Source organism: Lynx canadensis, chromosome B4 (assembly GCF_007474595.2).
Source record: "Lynx canadensis isolate LIC74 chromosome B4, mLynCan4.pri.v2, whole genome shotgun sequence".
NCBI lineage: Eukaryota > Metazoa > Chordata > Mammalia > Carnivora > Felidae > Lynx > Lynx canadensis.
The window spans coordinates 99,630,532-99,639,824 of NC_044309.1; the positions used below are offsets into that span (position 1 = coordinate 99,630,532).

Below are 9,293 nucleotides of genomic sequence, written 5' to 3' on the forward strand. Positions count from 1 at the left end.
GCTCACACTCTGTCTCTGTCTCTCAAAAATAAATATTAAAAACATCTTAAAAATATTTAAAGTCATCTAGTTTTTTCTTGTGACTATTTGGGGAAATTTTCAGATTCTATAGTCATATGTTTGCATGGAAACTTTGTCCAAGTTTGTTGCAATGGAGCATAATTTCATTTTGTAGATAGTGTTCAATTTAGAGAATGGTATATTTTGATGCAACTAATCTCTTAAAGCTCTTATTAAGCAATAAATTTGGATCATCAGGCAAATAGGATCACTTTGACATAGCCATTTTTGATAGTCATCATTCAGGAAACTACTGAAGAGATTTTTTTCTTCCTCCAACCCATAGGACTAAATTTTTTCCTCATTTTGAGTACTGGTGAGAATGTTCAGAATTATTAATAATGACTGTTCAAAGAAAGACATAGAATATTGACTACTGTTCTGCTTGCCGAGATAAAGCAATACAAGTGGTTCTAATCTTTTGTAATAAAATACCTTTCTGAAATTCATAATTATAGAGGGCAAAAAGGACTGAGCATATGAATAAGGAAGCCAAAAGTAATTGTAAGTATTTATGAGGCAGAATTGAATAAGTTGATCATTGCAAATGCAAAGCAGAAATTGCCTGTGCCATTAAACACACCAGCTGATTATTACATAGTGTGTTCCACAAAGGTTCAATTCTCTGTTCTTCCTGCTACATATAGGTTACTAGATTTGCTCCTTATCTGCTTCAGAGAAAGTATTTCTTTTTCTTTCCTCTTCTTTTTTTTCTTTCCTTCTTCTCCCCTCTCTCTTTTGTTTTTGGATTGTTTTATTTTGTTTTGTTTTTTGGTGTGGTGGCACAGGGAGGGGAGAGCATGAACACAGTTCCCTACTACCACAAATTATGCAGTCAAGTTTCCCTCATTTGGGGAAATCCCGAGTCAAGACATCTGGAATGCAATGGATGAGCCTCATCCTGGGAAAACTACCTTCGTGATCATGGTATCTCCCCTGCCATAGTATCTCCTCACTCTTCTTTTTTTTTTTTCCAGTTGAGATAATCCCGAGTAAGTTAACAGAAAGATTATAGATCTCATAAGAGATTTCATAAGAATGTCAGATATAAGATCTATTTACAAAAGTCAGTAGTGTTCCTCTGCATCAGCAATAGCTAACTAAAAATATAACAGATTCTGTGATGCCATTCCCAATAACAATTAAAACTATACATTATGAATTTAACTGAATAAATAATGCATATGATCTCTAAGAAAAGAAAATTTAATTTATTAAGGGCATAAAGGCCTTCAATAAATGGGAGTGCTATACCATGCTCAAGAAATGGATGCCATCAGTGTAAAATGTCAGTTCTCCAAAATTAATCTGTAAATTCAATCCCAATGAAAATTCCAGTAAGACTTTATTTTTTTATTATTTCTTATTTGTTTTTAGAGAGAGAGAGAGCATGCATGAGGAGGGGAGAGGAACAGAGAGAAAAGGAGAGAGAATCTCAAGCAGGCTCCATGCTCAGTGCAGAATGTGATGTGGGACTCAATCCCATTACTCTGGGATCATGAACTGAGGCAAAATCAAGAGTTGGACGTGCAATCTACTGAGTCACCCAGGTTCACCCCAGTAGGACTTGTAAAAAAATGAATTCAACACACTTATTCTGCCGGGTATAAGAAGACTAAGTATGTTAGGAATAATTAAAACAATTTTGAAAAAGGACCTGCGGGTGCTCAGGTATTATACAGCTGATATGTGCAGGTGGAGAAAGGATTGATGAAACATTTAATAGATAGTATTAGGAAAGTGTCATTTTATGGAGAAAAGTAATGCTGGATTCTTAACCTATAGCAGTGTTTCTCAACCCTTTTTCATACTGCCTACTTAAGAAACTTTTTTGAACTCCCCCCCCCCCAATTTTCCATCTTTTCCAATGACATTTTAATACCACAAATATTATATATATATATGTATATATATATACACACATACACACACACATATATATGCATATATATATACATACATATATATGTGTGTGTGTGTGTATATATATATATATATATATATATATATATATGTTTATGTCCCTTGGGAGAATGAAATTTACTTGAATTAAAGTCGTAAATGGAAAATGTAAATCTGAAAAACTAATATAAAAGAAAAAACAGAAACGTAGATTATTTTTCTGACTTTGGGGTATGGGAAAACTTCTTAAACTAACTCCAGAAAGCACAAACTCTAAGATAAAAAAGAAATGGATGGAAAAGACATTAAAATTAAAGGCTTTGCTTCATCAAAAGATATAATAAGGAAAATTCATATGCAGATTACAGATTGGAAAAGGATATGTGAAATAACTAAAGTCAACAAGGGATAAATATCTACAGTAAATAAGACATTTTGTTAATTGCAAGAAAATGATAAACCCAAGAGAAAAATGGGTAAAGGATATGAAAATGGCAGTCACATAAGTGAAATACTAATAACTAACATATGAAGTGATATTCAACTTCAGAAATAATCAGAAAATAGAGGTTAAGATTATTGAAGGAGAAGTCATGGAACCAAAAAGCTATGGTAGTAAAGGATCATCAATACACTGATTTCTTCAGAAATCTTCAGAAAATGAGAGAGAGTAACATAAAGTTTGTAAACAATTGCAACAAGAAAGAGTTATTTGATATTATAAGCTTTAGAGGGGTGTTTGAGAAAGAAGAAAATTGCTTATAAGGAGGTTTGGGAGACAATCTCCAAGGGTTCTCTTAAATTTTGCATATCTCATGAGTGGACTGCATTTGTTCTATCTTTAAAAGGATGCTTGTATAGTGAACAGCTTTGGAAGATAGATAACAAAGGACAAGTTTGTTTACTGTTCATTATAATAAAAATAATGTCTCTCTATATGGCAAAGATCAGGCAGGCTTATTATCCATTTTAAAAGATTTGTGTTCCCTAAGCTCAGGGTTCCTCTCGTGTAATGCATCCCCATGTGTGCAGGTATTACCTGACTCTGTGTCACTGTACAGGAATTGGTCTTTGACAAACTGGTATAAGAAAAAACAGTGATGGGGCACTGGGTGGCCCAGTCGGTTAAATGTCCGGCTTTGGCTCAGGTAATGATCTCACGGTTCACAAGTTCGAGCCCCACGCCAGGCTCTGGGCTGACAGGCCAGAGCCTGAAGCCTGCTTCGGATTCTGTGTCTCCCTCTCTCTCTGCCCACCCCCCCCCTTCACTCTCTCTCTCTCTCAAAAATAAATAAAACGTTAAAAAAAAAGAATAAACAGTGATACTCTGGCAGTTGCTATTGCTGTGAATAATAAACTGTTCTTTGTCCCTGACCTAGGAGTCTCATGTCTTCTGCCAACATCTGTCAAACTATGCCAAGGTAGCTTTTAGCTTGCAAGTGGGGTAAAATCTCAGTCTCTTACAATTCTTTTTTTTTTTTTTTTAGTTTATTTTTGAGGGTGTGTGCAGAGAATCTGAAGCGGGCTCTGCACTGACAGCAGAGAGCCTGATGTGGGGCTTGAACTCATGAACCATGAGATCATGACCTGAGCCAAAATCAGTGTTCAACCAACTGAGCCACCTAGGTGTCCCTCAGTCCATTACAGTTCTTGACATGAACATTCTTAGACACCTCCACGCCCAGTGGAGCATGGTATATGGGCCAGAAAAAAAACCTCACAAGTATTTGGCTCTGTTGGTCTATCTATAGGCAGATTGTGGTGAATATGATAAGGTAAGGAGTGGGAATCTTTTCAGATGCACAGGGCTCTGGGAATGTGAAAATGAGGGACATTACTTTTCATTACTGGAGCACAGTATGTTCCTTTGGACATATTCGAATATTGACGATGAAGCTGTAAAAGTCAGGAGAAAGTGGGTCTTACCTAAATCATGTTGAAGTTCTTTCACATAGTTACTATACATAATTTGGAATTTACGAATTACAAATACAGACACAAAATAATACTATATGTTTTACGATGATATAAACATAGTTAAGGACGTGTATCGTTTATACGCTAGGGTGGGTCCTTGTGATGGAGAGGGGAACAAGAGTGGGAATCAAGGATTAAAGAAGAAAATCAAACAAAACCAAATAAAAGGGAGCCCTTGCCCAGACTGATAATAGCAGTGTGCCATCAGTAAATAAGTTCTCTCTTAGGTTCAAATCAAAAACAACAAAGTATAGGTTTGATTACATTCCAGCAAGCAACCTGAAATGGTCTGAAACATGTAACTTCCAACTTCAATTTGACTTGTTTTCATTCATTTTTTTTTTTTTTTAGCTCTGTTGCCCTTTTATGATGTTACCTTAAATGCTCAAAGTCTGACTCTCTGCTCTCTCGAAAGGCTTTTTTATCAAACATATCCCTCATTTTCACAAATGCTTATTGTCTCAGGGTAGGATCCTCCTGGTCTTTGAGGGCCCAACATGCCTCAGCCCACATGGCTGGCACTGTGCCAGGCTATAGAGGACCTATAAGTGGAACCACTCAGTACATGGAAAGTATCCTGGGTGAGCAAAGGTCGCAGAATTGGTTGCGGATATAAACACTTCCTGGGGATATTGTGAGCAAGTCTTTCTGGAACAAGGCAGTGGTGGTGGTGGGTGGTAGGAAATAATTGATGTGTGGGAGACATAGGATTAAGGAATAAGGAGAGGAGCATAAAATAATGAGAGAGAAGTGAAGGAGGTGATTATGAAAGAAACTACAACTTGTTCTCATTACATTTGGTCAGAGGTCAGCATGTGATCTGTGAGTTTCATTGAGGGTAGGAAGCCAGCCACACTTGAATGACCTCAGGGCAACGGAAGGACAGGAACTAGAACATTTGACTTCAGCCTTTTGGAGTTGGACCAATGGATATTTACGTGGTTGACACGTGGCTGTGGAAACGATGAATGCTAAAGGGGAGATTTTTCTCTCATTTCACAATTGAAAGACTTAAAATATTAGAAATTTGATAGTTTATAAAAGAGATCCTGACAATTTCATATACCAGCTACTGACTTATTACAGTTATTTAGATATTAAACTCCTTATTATTTTGTGCCAAGAGCATTTGTAAGGTATGATAAATAAGAAAATAACACTGACCGTTTCCTTGGAATGACTATTTTTATATACAGCACACACCAAAGTGATTATTCCATTATTTTAGTTAGATAGAAATTTATTTCTCCCTCACAGAATTTCATGGTTTAGAGGTGAGCAGTCCAGAGGTGTTGTGATGACTGTGTTGTCAGGTCCCAGGACCCTTTTAGCTGTTTTTTTCTACCATGTCTAGAGGGGGGCCTTTGTCTTTAAGGGTGGAGATGGTTCATCACCAAATCCGTGATCCAAGATGCAGGATGTGGAGGAAGGAAGATATTCTCCTTCTGTTTCCTGGCACAGACTTGGAGTAACACTCAACACTTCACTCACAACCCAGTGGCAGGAACTACAGTATTTACTGGGTTGTTTTAGGTCCGCCTAAGATTTTTATTACTCTTGAAGAGGAGGGAAATAGTGTTTGTGATAGCTGCTAGTCTTAGCCATGGTGTGGGATATTCACAAAAATATTTGATCTCAGTTTTTTGGGGGTGGTGGGGGGGGGTGCTGAACTTACTCTGACAACGATGAAGGCTATGAAGAGTTCAGTTCAAATGTCTGATATAATCCCTGTCCCTGTAAGTTCCATCAAGAGCCTATAGCCTCACCAAGAGAGACAGGAATATAAACAAATTATTTAAATATAAAATAAAATTTTAAATTAAGTATACACAAAATACAATAGAAAACAAGCATGGAGAATTGATCCAGATCTGAGCTCTTTGAAGATTTTCTCATGGAACACCAGTGATGAACCAAGTCTCTCAAAAAAATAAACATGTAAAGAGCTACAGAAATTAAATGTTAAAACAACTCTTCAACAATACTCCATAACATATTTGTGATAGCTGCTAGTCATAGCCATGTGTAAGATATTCACAAAAATATATGATCTCAGTTTTTTGGGGGGGCGGAGCTTACTCTGACAACGATGAAGGCTATGAAGAGTTAACTGTAGTTTAATTCCTTCAGTGGAGTGCTAAAATTATCAGTAGTCCTGGCAGTGTTCTCAGTGACATCTTCCGTGGGTCAGCAGCACCCCAAAAACAAACAGCACATTCCACTTTTGCTACTCCTGGTGCCAAAGCACTTCAGGAGCTAGGCTTGGGCACCATGGCTCTCCATCTGTCCTTTGAAAGAAAAACCATCAAGAGTCTGTTCTCTTGGTTATTCCCTGCAAAGTAAAACCACACTTAGGAAAAGAATCAATTGTCTTCTTGGTTTCACTGGCTCTTGTTCCCATCTGCTAATATAAGATCTCAGTGTTCTGTAAAGGATCCTCTCAAACCAAGTATTTATGAAGGTCCCCAGGGTGTCACTCCAAACAAGGCTGTTCAGTTAACCTACAGAAACAGCCATTTTCGTTCCATCCTCTCACCTCTACTCATCATGTCAACCTCCTTCTCTAGATGGAACCAGTCTGTGAGACCCTGCTCTCACTTAACACTGGCTATGCCTGCTGGGCAATACAGATTCCTCACACTTGATACTTCTTATAGAGCAAATCCCTGTAGGTGCCAGTGATGTGTGCAAATTGTCTCTCCTTTTAGACGTTTGCCAAGACAGTTCTGGTGTCTCACCAAATTTTTGTGAACAAGCAATTTTTACTTAGAAGTTTTCTCAACTAGCCATCCCTACATCCTATATGGAATGTGAGTCTTTGGGGCCTGATCTGACCGCAAGACTGGGTTGAAGACACTATGTAGTACTCAGAATTGCCTCTCCCCTCCTACAGCTGTAATGTCTATTCTCTTTTCTCTGGGAATGATTCTCCCCAGAGCACTCCTCTTGCAAATTCTTGAAGCCCCACCCTTGTTGCTCACCAGGAGAGGCCTGAAATGTCTGAATTCCACTTGAGTTCAAAGTGCGGCACCTTCCAACAGCAAGTCAAGGAAGGAGGAGGCACATACTAAACTACACTCCCTATTTCCTGACATTGACTGTGAGCCACAACTCCTCCCCCAACCTAGCTGTAAATAGCAAATTTCATTGGAAACCTTGAAGCCCATCTCTTTGCTATTTGGGCACAGAACAGTCATCTAGAGATGTGCAATAAAGATTTAAGAACTAGCTCCTGATGTGTTTTCCCTTTGCCAAATGCCATTTTGTAAAAGAGAAGGATGGTGTGATGTGTGGACACTTCCTGTCGGACAGGAAAGGGAAATAGCCTTTCCTGTATTAGATGAGAGGGAAAAAAAAGGAAGCAAAGTTTACACTGTCGGATGGGAGAATGCAAGCACCAGGAGAGAAAACAAACAGTTCACTTAGGTGAGCCAACAAAGGCCAGGAGGCAAGAAACAGGAGACTTCAAAAGCCCTTCTTTTTCATGCTAATAGACCCTTTGGGTGGGTGGTGCTGGTGGAGGTAGCTTTCTGCAGAGATAATTACTGTTTGTTTTGTTTTAGAAATCTCTGTGTCCTGTAGTGGAGCTTGAACTTGAGATCCTGAGATCAAGAGTCACCCGCTCTACAGCTCTACCGCTTGAGCAAACCAGGTGCCCCTTTTGTCTTTGATTCCAGCCAAAGCTGTTGGTATCTGGCTCTTGACAGCAGTTTAGCCTATTATCCCTGGAATTAATCTGAGTGATGCAAAGATAGAGTAAATCCACATTGGTTTAACAACATGGATTCATGACTTTTACCAGAAGCATAAGTCATGCTGGCAAGTAAAAATTTCTTCACTTCTTAGGTGATTTTAGAAGTGAGTTACTCAGAGAGCATCAGCTCTAACTCCCAGGGGTAGCCTATTAACGTTGTGCGGAATGACAACAGATGCCCGCAGCGAATTGCAAACAGTGACTATGCAATCAGCTGTGCACTTTTAGAGCCCAGCTTCTGTGACCATTTAACCATTTACACTTCTGCCACATTTTTTTTCCAAGGAGATACTCCGTGTTTCATTTAGTTGGTCAAGACAACAAGGACCCTTAGCTGGAAAGAAAATAATGATTTAATAGTTTGTCTTATTCCTAGTGAGGGAGAAAAACATTGTATTAGTGAATTCAGCATTTAGAGCTGAATACGTAATTCCTGTCATGGCAACAAAGAACAATAAAAGCAATTCTACCTGTTCTGAAGCCTTGCTTTCCCCCCAACCCCTCCCTGAGGATTATCCTGAGGATTATCCTGAGGATTATAAAAGACTACTGGATGCTTTATAAGATGGGGGAATCTGAATCCTTTAAATAGAAGAGATAATGGTCTCTGAATTTCATCAACAATCTATATTCCTCAAATAGAATTAGAACTGCTTCCTGTATAGAAAAATGTTTACTGAATGGAAATTTTATTACCTGAGTATTGAATTCAGTGATACCAAAGACATTCATTTATAGACAAAGGTCCTGTCCAGGTTTGATTTCTATCCTTTTACTAATGTAAGTACAATTTAATAATGCCTTTGAAGTACTGTTCAATTTTTTTTTTTTTAAGCCAGTTGAACATTTCTTTTGGAGCATCAGCCCTTTTTTTTTTTTTTAATTTTTTTTAATGTTTATTTATTTTTGAGACAGAGAGAAACAGAGCATGAATGGGGGAAGGGCAGAGAGAGAGGGAGACACAGAATCTGAAACAGGCTCCAGGCTCTGAGCTGTCAGCACAGAGCCCGACATGGGGCTCTAACTCACAGACTGTGAGATCATGACCTGAGCCGAAGTCGGACGCTTAACCGACTGAGCCACCCAGGCGCCCCAACATCAGTCCTTTTTATACACGTTCCCTTTTTACTCACTAGTAAGGAGAGAGTTACTAAGGATCCATCATCTGAGGGAGCATGCCTTCCGCAGACACCTAGGGGTGAGTATAAGGAAGACTCCTCTCTTGGACTCTTTTCTTTCCTGATGTTGACGCTGCTTCTTCCAACATTTTGTCATCACGGTCTGAAAAGCAATGATTTGGGGGGACATTAAAACTGGTGAAAGTAAGTCACTACTGGAAAAGGTACTCAGGAGACAAGTGCAGTGCCCACTTTGTGGCTTCTTGCCTCCCTGCAGGCAAGCAAATTCAGACATGAATCATCCTTGTCTAGCACTGGTTTTTGACTAGATAGCTGGGACGATTCACTCTGATTCAAGTTTGCTTTGTTTTGATAACATAATTTTTCCCTGAATATTTTGAGCTATTTTGGATTGCTAGGGGGAGGAGGAACAAGTACTCAAAAAGAGATTAATATTTAACATGCATGCTGTAGATAAAATT

At 38.6% G+C, this 9,293-nt stretch overlaps 1 non-coding gene across 1 annotated transcript; it reads right to left on the reverse strand.

Annotated features, from left to right (window-relative positions):
* Window positions 1-849: 849 nt before the first annotated feature.
* LOC115519619 lies at window positions 850-1,008 on the reverse strand. Its single transcript, XR_003970614.1, has one exon. It is a non-coding gene; the product is annotated as a U1 spliceosomal RNA (small nuclear RNA).
* Between the last annotated feature and the right edge of the window lie 8,285 nt (window positions 1,009-9,293).